Source organism: Coenobita brevimanus, chromosome 109 (assembly GCF_032717465.1).
Source record: "Coenobita brevimanus isolate Jiangsu-jjx chromosome 109, ASM3271746v2, whole genome shotgun sequence".
Taxonomy (NCBI): Eukaryota; Metazoa; Arthropoda; class Malacostraca; order Decapoda; family Coenobitidae; genus Coenobita; species Coenobita brevimanus.
The window spans coordinates 19,053,129-19,067,197 of NC_137062.1; positions in this window are offsets into that span (position 1 = coordinate 19,053,129).

Below are 14,069 nucleotides of genomic sequence, written 5' to 3' on the forward strand. Positions count from 1 at the left end.
ACGTTCCCCAACACACGTACATACACACACACACACCCCTAACCCCTACACAGTTAATCCCATCTCTTTGCTCAAGGCTAGTGAGAACCATCGTGAGCTATTAACTGCGTTCCCCCTTGGACACGGGTTAAGTAGAAAGTCGTCACCACCGGAAGTAAGTGGGAGGTGTTCCTGTATACTGTCTCGGGCGGTATTACTTCCGGTAGTGACGATAGTAGGCTAGATCTATAGGTAGGCTGTTCCGTTTTATTATCAAAGTACAGAGTGTTGCGTTCTTAAGTAAGTACTTTTCCGTTGCGCAGTTTTTCTCTAGTTTGCGGAGTGTCAGTGCCGGGGTCTGCGTTATTTTTGCAACGCAGTGGAGGCCGATCATCTAAGGCTGACTTGTTGTCTTTTTTGTAATAGCCCCGGACTGGCGCTACCGTAACAATATATATATATGGAACCTCGCACCCCGCCAGGATAATAAACTTTTGGAGCGTTCTTCTGGCCACGTACTGCATGGAGGACATAAGGGGTGCTGTGGTTGAACCAGTGTCGCATACTATAAAGCATGCTTGCACCCAGTCGGCTTGCGCGGGCCGATTACACTTGGTTCACAGACTACACACATATCCAAAGCCACTCCAACACTACAGTTACACTTACAAGCACTTCTCACCCTACATACAATCTCTGCCAGACAGCCTAATCTACTTGGTAGAGATATATTGGCTGTATCGTCCCCACTTCGGTCGGGATAGGCCGGTCCTGCAGTGGACACTCAAACGGCTGATGAGATGATTTATATATATATATATATATATATATATATATAGTGTGTGTGTGTGTGTGTGTGTGTGTGTGAGAGAGAGAGAGAGAGAGAGAGAGAGAGATTCACTCTTTGCCTGTAACATTACTTGCCGAAAACTGATAGTGTGATTCAACTTATTAAGATTGTTTAGGCTAAACTTTCGAACCATGTTCCCACCACCATCACCACCACCACTTCTCACTCTTTGACAAGCTTAGTTTCTGGCATTCTATAAGGCAAGAGTGGATATAGCTTCCTCACCGGCGAGATGAAGAAACCTGGGTTAAATCATGATTGGCTGCACTACCTTCTTCTTAAGTGTGATTGGGTTCAGAACTAACAAAACGAATATGATTTGTTTCTATACCCAGTTACTGTGCGGTCAGGAAGTTTTTTTTTTTTTTTTTTCTTACGTGTCCGACTCTGGGGAAAGGCCTCAGGGCCTATTTTCGGCAGCAGTGACCTATCCCAAGGCCCAGTAGTACTCCTACACCTCAACATGTCACCACTTCGGCGCTAACACCCACCATCCATATTGAATACATGCTAGGGCTGTCTCATACAGGACTGGTGTACTGGTATTAGCGGGGGTATTTTTACATGTCGGCGGGTCATCTGGTAGATCAGGAAAGCCTGCTTTTTAACCACATTCATTTGGTGTACCAAAATCCTTCATTAGTTATTATGCAATTTAACTCCACTATCAGTGTTTGTCTCAGTGTAGGTGTTAATGCAAGGATCACCAGGTTATTTAGTCTTTTAGCCTAAGTTGTTACAATCATTATAAAGATAAGACTAACACCATTAGAGTGGGTTGACCTTGATCTCTGAATGCTGCCATCCACAAGCCTCAGTCTGGATCAGTGTCTTCTCAAGTCATGGGCATGCTTTCACCCACAGTTTATGATTATACAGCGTCATATTTCCTTAATACGTAAACTGAAACATATAGTTTTCTCTTTTCATCATGATTTATATGATTTATTCCTCACATAAACCTACTTGACAAAGTTACTCATTATTTTACGATTGTTCAGTATTGCTGAGTTTCCGAATCGAGGAAGGTGAAGTAGATATGGTCTCGTCTGACCGTGCTTGCAGCACCCTCCCCCCCCCCCTCTCTCTGACTCCATGTGGGGGATCCTCCCTCTTACCCCAGGTGGGGTTGAGGAACTCCCTGCCTCCCCTCCCACCCTCCTTTACACGTCAGTTCACCTCAAAATTGTGGACAGTCATAATACGTCATATAAGGGCGATTATTATCCTAAGGTAGAACAGTGTAAATGATACCAATAATTGGGGTTGAAATGTCAACCTTGCGAAATGGAGCTTACATACAACAAACATCTTTCCTTAACATAACTACATCGAGGTTACTCGGCTTCACTCACGTGGATTGTTTCGAAATAAAAAATCACAGTGGTGCCACATCTCTTCTAACACTCGTACCCCTGTAACACGCGGGAGTGCTGGCAGCTGCCTGGCGTGCTGGTATATACAGTCCCTCATTCACGAACGTTATTTAGTAAATGTTACCCATCATTTAGGGATTTTATAATAATCTTAACAGTTTAAGTATGTTTATGATTTTTTTGTTTATGAGAAGTTTGTGCGTTTATGTTCTCTCTCTCTCTCTCTCTCTCTCTCAAAGTTAGTTCTTCCGTTTGCCTTAATCTGCTTCAGTTTTGTTTGTTTAAGTTTTGTTTATCAATAAAGTTGGGATGATGGTGATGAAGATAACCGGCTCATTACTAATGGGTCTGGGTTTTAAATTTTATCTGTGTGAATAATTTCATGGCAGTTAAATTAACGCATTTTGTTTGTTTACCACTGAAGTAAAACTACCACAAATTTTGTGGGAATAATTTCCATTAGCGTTTGTTAAACCTTTGTCTGACAATTACATTTGTGGCCGTGGAATCTGGCTTTTATTTTAGACTTAATGCTGTTGTTTGAAAATTATAATCTTTAATACGTATTGTCTTATAATATATTTGTCTTTAATCTCTGTCCGCCCTGCTATTCTTTCGGAACGGGGCTATAATTACCATCTGGTTATGGTACTACCTGCAATTCCATATTACCTCCTTCGGTTCACTGGGTCCCTGGGCCAGGCTGCTGTATTCCACAACACGTGTGACACCGAGTCCAGTTCTCTTGGACTTAGGAGGCTCCCTTCCATTCTTTTAAGACTACGTGCTAATATTCTTTTCTGTGACATATATGGAATTTACGCCATTAATAGAAAGATACAAAAGGGCTACGAAAAAGTATGCAAGCGAGATAAGCAAAATATATCGCTAACCGAGGTGTTTGGGAGCCTCCTTAGATCACGAGAAGACACTGACACAAAAGATGCTCAGATTCATCATTAAATCCATAGTTTTAGTTAACATATATCAAATTAGTCAATTGAAGATTTGGCAAAATAGCTCCCTGGAAGTACTTCCCTTGATACTAATGCGGTAGTTACAGTCAGATTATTCGAGTTACAAGCTTTACGAATTTCTTTGCATCACCATCATGTTTTTTTCCGAAGCCTCATTATAAACATAACAAACATCACCACCACCACCACCCGTACCACCACCGTCAGTATCATCATCATCATCATCATCACAACTATCTTCTCCAAGTATAATTTTCAACATGGCATAAACACCATCACCACCACCAACATCGTCATCTTTATAACCTTGTCTCCCACAATTATAATAGGAATTCAGAAATACGAGCATGAATAATGGCTACCAGAGGCTGAGACTGCATCAGTGAAGGAAAGAAAGTCACAAATCGGTGGAGAGAGAGAGAGAGAGAGAGAGAGAGAGAGAGAGAGAGATCCTCTCATCAAGCTTTTTTTTTTTTTTTTTTTGTCTGACTCTGGGCATAGGCTTCACAGCCTGTTATCAAGGCCCAATAGTCCTCCTACATACCATACACCTCTACATGTTACTACTTCGGCGCTAACACCCACCGTTCATATTGAATATATGCTAAGTCTGTCTCATACAGGACTGGTGTATTGGTATTAGCGAGAGTATTTTTACGACATGTCGGCGGGTCTTCTGGTAGATCAGCAAAGCCTGATTTTATGATATTCAAATCCTCAAGCTAGTCCCTGCCCCAGCGGAGATTTGAACCTGGATCCGGTAGGACTGCAGGCCACCTCTCTACCGACTGAGCCACCGCCTTCCCTCAGCACAGAGTTTTTCTGGTTCTTTTCCTTCTAATTAATCCTATTTTCCCTCATTATCATTTTAAAATTGAGTTTCCTCTGACCTTGATCATCTCCATTCCACCACAACACCACTTTATTATCACACCACCACACACCACAATTCCGTCACACCACATCACCACCACACCTCCACTCACCATAACACCCCCACAGCACCACAGAATCACACCAGTAAGCTGCTATTTCATGCTGACTGTGGAATACAACACTGTTATGTTTTTTACACGACACAATACAGCACAACACAGTACCATACCATCACAGTGGCACCAAACACTACCATTATATCACTGAAATATTACAGTACGATTACAGTGATGTACAACACAACACTGTGAGGCCACATATACAATACAAATCACAGCACAACACCAGTTCCATTACAACTACCAGTAAAATAGATGACTGATGCTCACAAATCTATCACAAAACACATCATAGCCAAATATATTCTATGTATGATTTTCAGAGAGAGAGCGAACTAAGGGTGGTGGGAAGGAAGATCCCGCCCCCTCACCTTGTCTGTGGGGGACCCTCACCCCCAGTAAAGATCCCCCACCCCTCCTCCACCTCCTTCCACACCCCTTTAGATCGAATGATGTGGCAATTTTCCTTGTTATGATCCTTTTGTGTGTGTTTCCTCCCACGATAATATCCCCCACACCACCTCTCCTGCAATGGGCGTGTGTCTCATCCCCCCTCACCCCCACCAGAGACCCCCCTCTCCTCCACATCCCCCCTCACCCCCACCAGAGACCCCCCTCTCCTCCACATCCCTCCACCACCCCTTTATTTCGAATGACGAGGTAATTTCCCTGCTGTGATCACTTAGTGTGTGTTTACTCCCACGATAATATCCCCCACACCACCTCTCCTGCAATGGGAGTGTGTCTCATCCCCCCTCACCCCCACCAGAAATATCCCACCCACCTCCACTCCTCCCACCCAATCCTTTGTCCCAAATATGGCTCAGTAATTTCCCTGCCATGATCAGCCTGTGTCTGTCTACTCACCAAAATTATATATTTCTTTTTTTCTTATTTTTTTTAACTCATGCTGACTCCTGCACCTAGTTTCATCAGTGGAAACATAAACATTGATTTAATTGATTTTGTTAAGTTTCTTTAGGGGAAATTAGTTTTTTGCCGAATTTTTCGAGTTTGGACTTTTTTTTTTTTTTTTTACTCTCATGCTGACACCTACACCAAGTTTCATCAACAGCAGCATATTTTACACTGCTTTCACTGATTTGGTAAGATTCTCTAACACATATTTGGTTTCCATCAATGTTTTCCTGTTTTCTATCTTACCGTGATGGGGGACTCATAGACGAGCGGTTTTGCGGTAACCATTAGGCATAGGGGACTGAGATTTGCATTTTCAGGTGTGTAAATTCAAGCTCTTCAAATCTGTATGAAAAAAAATTACGTTGGTAATAGTTGTATAATCGACCCTGAACTGCGGCTGGGGTAAAACCATGCTTCAGAAAAATGCGGTCTTTAGGGGAAACGGTTAATTTAGATTTCTGAAGAGTTACCCTTCTGGCTGCATGTACTATTTCCTCCTCCTTTCTTCAGGCAGTTTCTAACAGCATCCGGCTAGACATTTGCACTTCCATCCTTGCATGTCTTTGCACTTGAATTTAGGCTATGCTGTATGTATACTCATCGTTAGATTTTACAGTACAATTTTTTTTCCTCTCACGCAGTCTGTAGGAGTGTCCATTACCTTTCATCACCTGTCGGACACTACCTCACCCACGTCAGTGCACATATTCTCACAACAATAAATTTAGTTCAGGCAATTTTTCTCGTGTTCATTCACATCAGTACATGTATGTATGGCCAAGTTTGCGTAGAGTCCATCCCATTTCTTACCCAGCAGCTGGACAACCATATGTTTATTTACTCTTTTTTCCGAACATTTCGCTCTCTACAATTTAAAAATCGTAAACACCATCCGTCACGACTGATCACCAACTTGGTACACCATGGCATTGTACTTGTGTGACTTTCAGTAACGTATAAATGTATCAGAGGCAAACAGATAAACACACAAACAGATAAAAACACCTATTGCGTTATGATAATGAAGTTGTTAGAAACCTCTCTCTCTCTCTCTCTCTCTCTCTCTCTCTCTCTCTCTCTCCCTTCACCATAATGATATGCATTCAATCAAATGCATATAACTAATCTGGGGAAAGGATAAGAACAGCTGGGTCCTACTCGGTGGAGAGAGAGAGAGAGAGAGAGAGAGAGAGAGAGAAGTTGGGTGAGGGGAATCATATTTCCCTTTTTAGGTCACTTGTGTCATTCTAAATTACTACTGAAACAGTTAATCATTTTTCCCATCAACGTAACTAGAAAATTAATTTCCCTGAATAATGGCTTCTTGTGCTCCTTGTGCCGCTTCAGTGATGAAACACGCTACCATGACTGCGTCGTTTAATCTTACCACACCAAATACAGTTGAACATAATGGACGTAATCCTAATTAAGTCACACTAAATCTAATCAAACTTAAAACAACTTAGCCAACACGAACTTAATGCAATCCAGCACAGTCTAGCATAACCTAAAACAATCCCTACATATTCTTACATGACCACACAAAATGAACTTTAGCAAATTTATTCCATTGTAACTGTACTACACGTATTCTAATCAAACAAAACCTAACCAATATATATATATACATACATATATATATATATATATATATATATATATATATATATATATATATTACATAACCTATGATTTCATCATCCTTTGTGTAATTTTAACGCACAGTATGCTGCATGTTCGATCACGAGCGTGTTCTGCCTCAGTCCCCCCCTTCTACCGTTATAGTAGAGTAAGTCGTCCTTTCTGTCGTTCAGTGCGGGATTGTCAACTCTTTGTCCCCATGGCTTCATTTGCGCGTCCTTCTTACAAGTTGTATCAAGCTCTGTTGGCCCCTATATAATGAGCTCAGTCTCTGCATCATTGCCACTTAGATCTACTCCTCATTTTGTTCACATCTCTGTCCTCCCCTGTACAGTTATTGTTGTGAGTGCTCAGGAAGTCTCCAACCATCTTGCAGCTGTGTGATTTGAGCATAAGTGTTATTGCATTTTTTCTTGTGCTGTGTAGCATAGGGTTAATTCTTAAGCCTAGTGAGGTTTTTTTGTGATTTGTATAAGGGTTCTTTTTGTCAGTCATTTTTGATAATATTTTGTATCTGTAATAAGTTATCTTGCATTAACTGAGCATTACCCAGTGTATTTTCATTTTATCAGGGCTGACTTAGATAAATTTACTCTTGCTAATTTCATGTTAATAGAGGCTATTGCAGTTAACCATATATTTATCCTGTTTTTTGCCATTACATTATCCTTATGAGTCCTGAATGTTTTGTTGTTAGTTTGAGCATTAAACTTTAACTTGTAATTTTACCTAACTCTTTTGTTTTGAACCTGGAACTTTACGGGACAGTAGTGATTTTTAGTATTCTCACTTAAAGTGTACATTATCTTTCTCTGTTCCGTAACATAAATTTGGCGACCTCTCATCAGGATATTCAGGATATTATCATAAGGATATTGCTTGATATTTTGTGACTGTTACTTATTCATGATGTCTTCTATTACTACGCTTAATGAAGCCAAAGATTTTTGGTCAAATGTGCAAACAGTGTGTGATGCAGAAAACAGAACAAAGAATGAACTTGAGCTTGTTGCTCAACAATTGGGAATTGCAGTTCACTCTCATCATTCTAAAGATCAAATTGTTGGCATGATTAATGAAAGCTTGTTTAATGTAACTCCTCCAAATGAGCAAACGCAGATTGAATTAGCTAAGTTACAGCTAGCCCTGCAGGAGGCTCGTGTGAAGGAAGCTGAATTTCAAGCACGTGCTAAGGAGGCTGAGGAGGCTGAATTTCACGCAGAAGTTGAACTTGTTAGGATTCAGGCAGACCATGAGTATCGCATGAAACGAGGTGGAACTGGATCATCTAGCTCTGATGATTTTGATGTGGCTAAAAATGTTAAACTTGTCCCTCCTATTAATGAATCTGATTTAACAAAGTATTTTCTGTTGTTTGAGAGGGTAGCTACAGGTTTTAATTGGCCCAAAAAGGATTGGCCAGTACTCCTTCAAACTGTTCTCACCGGTAAGGCTCAAGTAACTTATGCATCTTTGCCTCAGGATCAATCTGATAATTATGATGTAGTTAAGAGCTTGATTCTTAAGGCCTATGAGCTTGTTCCTGAAGCTTATAGAGTAAAATTTAGGACAACTTATAAGCAAGATAAGCAATCCCATGTTGGGTATGCAAAAATCAAAGAAGATCTGTTAGAGCAGTGGTTAAATTCTAAGAATGTGGATTCTGATTTTGGTAAATTTAAGCAGATGATTTTGCTGGAGGACTTCAAGAGGTGTATTAGTAAAGATGTAAGCCTATATCTTGATGAGAGAAGAATAGATAATTTGTCTGATGCTGCAGTTTTAGCTGATGAATATGTTCTCACTCACAAAAGATATTCTAAAGAAAAAGGGAAAGCTGAGAGTAAGTACGTTGCCTCTACTCAGAGTACAGGTAACAGGAAAGAGAATAAAGATGATGTTACTCAGGAAGTAAATACCAGCTTCACCTCTAGATTTCAGAAAAGTAAATGTACTTATTGTAGTAAGCTTGGTCATACTACGGAGAAATGTTTCAGGAGACAGCGTGATGTGAACAAAAAGGAGTCTTTAAATATTCAGTCAATTGGTCTAGTGTCCACTCTTGAGAGTTCCCAGAATTCTTTAACTGAGTTAACTGAACCTGCTTTGAGGGGTAACTTAAATTCTCATGATGGAGCTCCTCTTTTGAGCAGTAACGTGGGTGACACTCTCAAGAGTTCATGTGCTAATTTCCTGTCTGATGGTTTTGTCAGTCCTCTGGACAGTAATGACAGGAAATCAGTTAAAATATATCGTGATACAGGTGCTTGCCAGTCCCTTATGCTGACCAGTGTTCTAGGCTCTAATGTTAATTCCTCTGATGAAACTGTAATCTTTCAAGGTGTAGGGAATAATTACTTCTCTGTCCCTCTGTGCAGAGTGAATTTAGAGTCTGGTTTTGCTAATGGTTCCGTTATGGTTGGGTTGGTTGAGACACTCCCAATGTCAGGTGTAACTTTCTTACTTGGAAATGATATTGGTGGAAGTCAAGTGTGTCCAGCTCCTCAGTTGTCTGGTGAGCCGGTGACTGCGGCCCAGGATTGTGATGTCCCTGATGTGTTCCCTGCATGTGCTGTCACTAGGGCTAAGTCTAAAGTTACTGGTGATTTAAAGGATAATGATGATGATGATGATGTTATCCTAGCTGACACTTTTCTTGCTAATTTGGACCACTCACCAGATGAGGCTGTACCCCGTAGTGTTGATAATTTGTCTCGTCAAGAGTTGGTTGAGTTGCAGGTTGCTGACCCTGAGTTGAAAGGTCTAGCTAACTCTGCTTAAGTGAAGAAGAGTCAGCCGGTGCTTCTACTTGTTATTATGTAAAGTCAGGAGTACTTATGAGGAAGTGGAGACCCCCAACAGCAGCAGCCGACTGTGAATGGGAGGTTGTACATCAAGTTGTCATCCCTCGTGTTTGTAGGCAGGATATCATTAGAGTGGCTCATGATTCCAGTTTGGCAGGACACCTTGGAGTGAGGAAGACTGTGGCACGCATTTTGAAACACTTCTACTGGCCAGGTATCTTCAGGGATGTTTCCTGGTATTGTAAGTCTTGTCACACCTGTCAAGTTGTGGGGAAGTGTAATCAGACCGAAAAGGTTGCACCTCTAGTTCCCATTCCTCCTTTTGAGGCGCCTTTCACCCGTGTGTTGGTGGATATTGTGGGCCCTCTTCCTAAGACTTCTTCAGGATTTTCTTATGTGTTGACCTTGATTGATATGGCTACTCGTTATCCTGAAGCCATTCCACTTAGAAATATCTCAGCAAAGAACGTGGTTAAGGAAATGCTAGGGTTCTTCACAAAGTTTGGTCTACCCAAGGAGGTACAGTCAGACCGGGGAAGTAATTTCATGTCAAATGTTTTCAAGCAGTCTCTGAAAGAGTTGGGCATCACCCAGATCACGTCTTCAGCTTACCATCCCCAGACCCAAGGAGCGTTGGAGAGATATCATCAAACACTCAAATCGATGCTCAAGAAATACTGTTTGGAACATCAGAAAGACTGGGATAAAGGTCTTCCATTTCTTGTATTTGCTGCAAGAGAATCTCCAAATGAATCACTGGGCTTCTCACCTTTTGAACTACTGTTTGGCCATGAAGTAAGAGGACCCCTTAAGTTACTCAAGGAATGCTGGCTGTCGGAGGAAGATGATGTCAACCTGCTGGAGTATGTGATGAATTTCAAAGAACGGCTGTCCACTGCTTTACAGTTGGCGGGAGAGAATTTAGGAGCTGCTCAGGAGAAGATGAAGACTTGGTATGATAAGAAGTCCAGGTTACGCCACTTTCAGCCAGGAGATCAGGTTTTGATTCTGCTACCAGTTCATGGGCAACCTCTTCAAGCCAAGTTTAGTGGTCCTTATTTCGTGGAGAAGAAACTCAGTGATGTCAACTATGTCATCACCACACCAGATCGTAGAAAGAACAAGCAACTATGTCACATCAACATGCTGAAGTTATATCACAGGCGGGACGAAAATAATCCAGTCTGCACTGTAGCTGTTCCACCCGAGTCTGCAAGTGAAGCTCTCCCATGCAGTATGAGCCTGAGTGATAGTTTGGGGAAGAATCCTGATATCATGAATGATCTCCAGACTAAGCTTTCTCATCTACCTCCCGAGGAAAGGCAAGAGTTTTCGGCATTACTGCAGGAGTACCCGCAAGTGTTCCATGCCACTCCAGGAAGAACCACTGTGTTGATGCATGATGTCGATGTTGGAGACGCAAAGCCAATTAAATTGCCTCCTTACCGTGTGAACCCAGTGAAAGTTCCTCTCATCCAGAAGGAGCTTGGCTACCTGTTGGACCACAAGATGATTGAGCCCTGTCAGAGCGAGTGGAGTTCTCCTGTCACTCTAGTCCCTAAGCTAGGTGGGTCACAGCGGCTTTGCATCGACTACAGACGTGTTAATCAGATAACCAAAACAGACACTTACCCTCTCCCTCGCGTGGAAGATTGCATAGACAAGATCGGAAAGGCTAGGTACATAAGTAAGTTTGATTTGTTAAAGGGATACTGGCAAGTACCTATGACTGAACGTGCTAGGGAGATCTCATGTTTTGTAACATTAGGAAAGACTTTTGCATGTTCTGTAATGCCATATACAGATTGTTTTAGAGTAATAAGAAATTTCCTTTGTAAATTTCTTTTTTCTTTGTGGGGAGGTGTTACATAGCCTATGATTTCATCATCCTTTGTGTAATTTTAACGCACAGTATGCTGCATGTTCGATCACGAGCGTGTTCTGCCTCAGTCCCCCCCTTCTACCGTTATAGTAGAGTAAGTCGTCCTTTCTGTCGTTCAGTGTGGGATTGTCAACTCTTTGTCCCCATGGCTTCATTTGCGCGTCCTTCTTACAAGTTGTATCAAGCTCTGTTGGCCCCTATATAATGAGCTCAGTCTCTGCATCATTGCCACTTAGATCTACTCCTCATTTTGTTCACATCTCTGTCCTCCCCTGTACAGTTATTGTTGTGAGTGCTCAGGAAGTCTCCAACCATCTAGCAGCTGTGTGATTTGAGTATAAGTGTTATTGCATTTTTTCTTGTGCTGTGTAGCATAGGGTTAATTCTTAAGCCTAGTGAGGTTTTTTTGTGATTTGTATAAGGGTTCCTTTTGTCTGTCATTTTTGATAATATTTTGTATCTGTAATAATTTATCTTGCATTAACTGAGCATTACCCAGTGTATTTTCATTTTATCAGGGCTGACTTAGATAAATTTACTCTTGCTAATTTCATGTTAATAGAGGCTATTGCAGTTAACCATATATTTAACCTGTTTTTTGCCATTACATTATCCTTATGAGTCCTGAATGTTTTGTTGTTAGTTTGAGCATTAAACTTTAACTTGTAATTTTACCTAACTCTTTTGTTTTGAACCTGGAACTTTACGGGACAGTAGTGATTTTTAGTATTCTCACTTAAAGTGTACATTATCTTTCTCTGTTCCGTAACAATATATATATATATATATATATATATATATATATATATATATATATATATATATATATATATATATATATATATATATATATATATATAAAACCCAACCAAGCCTAACTCAGAGCATCAAGTCAATCCTAAACCAAGCAACAAAAATAAACTTTATCTCACCTAACCTAACAGTCCATCTCAACACAATCTGTGTGTGTGTGTGTGTGTGTGTGTGTGTGTGTGTGTGTGTGAACAAGGAATGTGTCACAGTAACTTTCAGAACACTCAAGTCAATCAGTATATGAACGAAATATTCTAAGGGGACCCACTAGGCCCGTCAAATAAGGCCAGTATGTTTGTCACGTTAAGAGTCTTTGTAGCGACTGTACCAGTTTGTTTGGCAAGACACTTTCTTCCATTTCGCTGCGACGATACCTTTTTATACCGTAATTATTCTCGTTTCCTCTTAATGATATAATATTTTGATATAACGCACACGATTCCAAACACAACTAATACAGTATACTTTTCTAAAAGATTGTCTTCTGGTACACCAGCCAGAATATAAACAAGGGCGTTAGTCGATTGTGTGACCAGCGGCACCATGTTCCATCAAAGGGGTGAAGAAATGTAACTGGGCGTGGTGAGTACTGGAATGGGTGGCATGGGTTGGATTGTTGATAGGCGGTGAGGCTGGGACAGCAATGCATGCCTCACAAAAATGAGTGTTGTAGAGGTAGTGGCGTGAGTGCGGTGATGGCTTACTTCAGAGTGTCCTCGTATCAGGGGTAATGTGAGACAAGACAGTGAATGGGATGAGCTGTCAGGTGGGAAGTGAAGGGTGGAATGCCATGATAAAAGTGTGCCCTGTGATAATGCGTGTTGTGGGATTGATTATATTTTTAACCCCTGTCATTCCGGCTACATGTATAATAACTGATTTACCCTTGCCACTTCTAGGCAATTTAAACTCTTGGGAGAATTTGTGTACCGGTAATCAATGCGTAAATGAAAACTGCATCTAATATCTTCGTTTAGAAGAGCCTAAAGAAAGCATAATAAATTTTTTGGGAGAAAATAAAAATAAAAAAATACGTCATAGGGCTGAAGAGGTTCTGGTGTGAATATCTATTTCAAAATTCCTCCGACACCAACACTGATAACAAGATAGTGTTACTTTCATATACCTGGTGTTTTGTGACGAAGGAAAACAATATGTCCTTGGGCTTAAGTTGAGAGCACAGAGAGGCAGTGGAGGGGTGAGGAAGGAGAGGATATAATAGTACATCAAAGGAAAATGTAAATGGAAGGAATGAAGGAGGTGAAGACAAAGAGAGGGCGAGCAAATAGACAAAGGGAGAGGGAGAGCAATCATGTTTGAGGAACATAACGAAAGAATATGCCACTAGTCTGAAGGTCAATAATCATGGCAAAAAGATTAATTAAAAAATTGTTTTCGTTTACAACATATTGATTAAAAACAAGTTCACACACACACACACACACACACACACACACACACACACACACATATGGCTTTGGTTCCACCTGAGCCACATCAGGATTCTCTCACCGTTGTATTTCTCGCCTCTGAGGCAAAACCTGTGGTGGTTGGATTTGTGGTGATTTCCAGGCTTAGTGCCATAGCTCTTTCCCTGAGGCATGTGTCTTGTGTGGGTGATTTGTATCTCTTTCACACATCTGCTGGAAAAGCAGTGTAGTATGCTAATAAACAAAAAGAAAAAGTCCAGTCGTTCAACGCAAGACTCCTCTTTGGCTCTTGATTATTTTGTCATTAGAGAGGGAAGTCAGAGGTTTTGTTATTTTTGCCGTTTTTCGCCAAATATATATATATATATATATATATATATATATATATATATATATATATA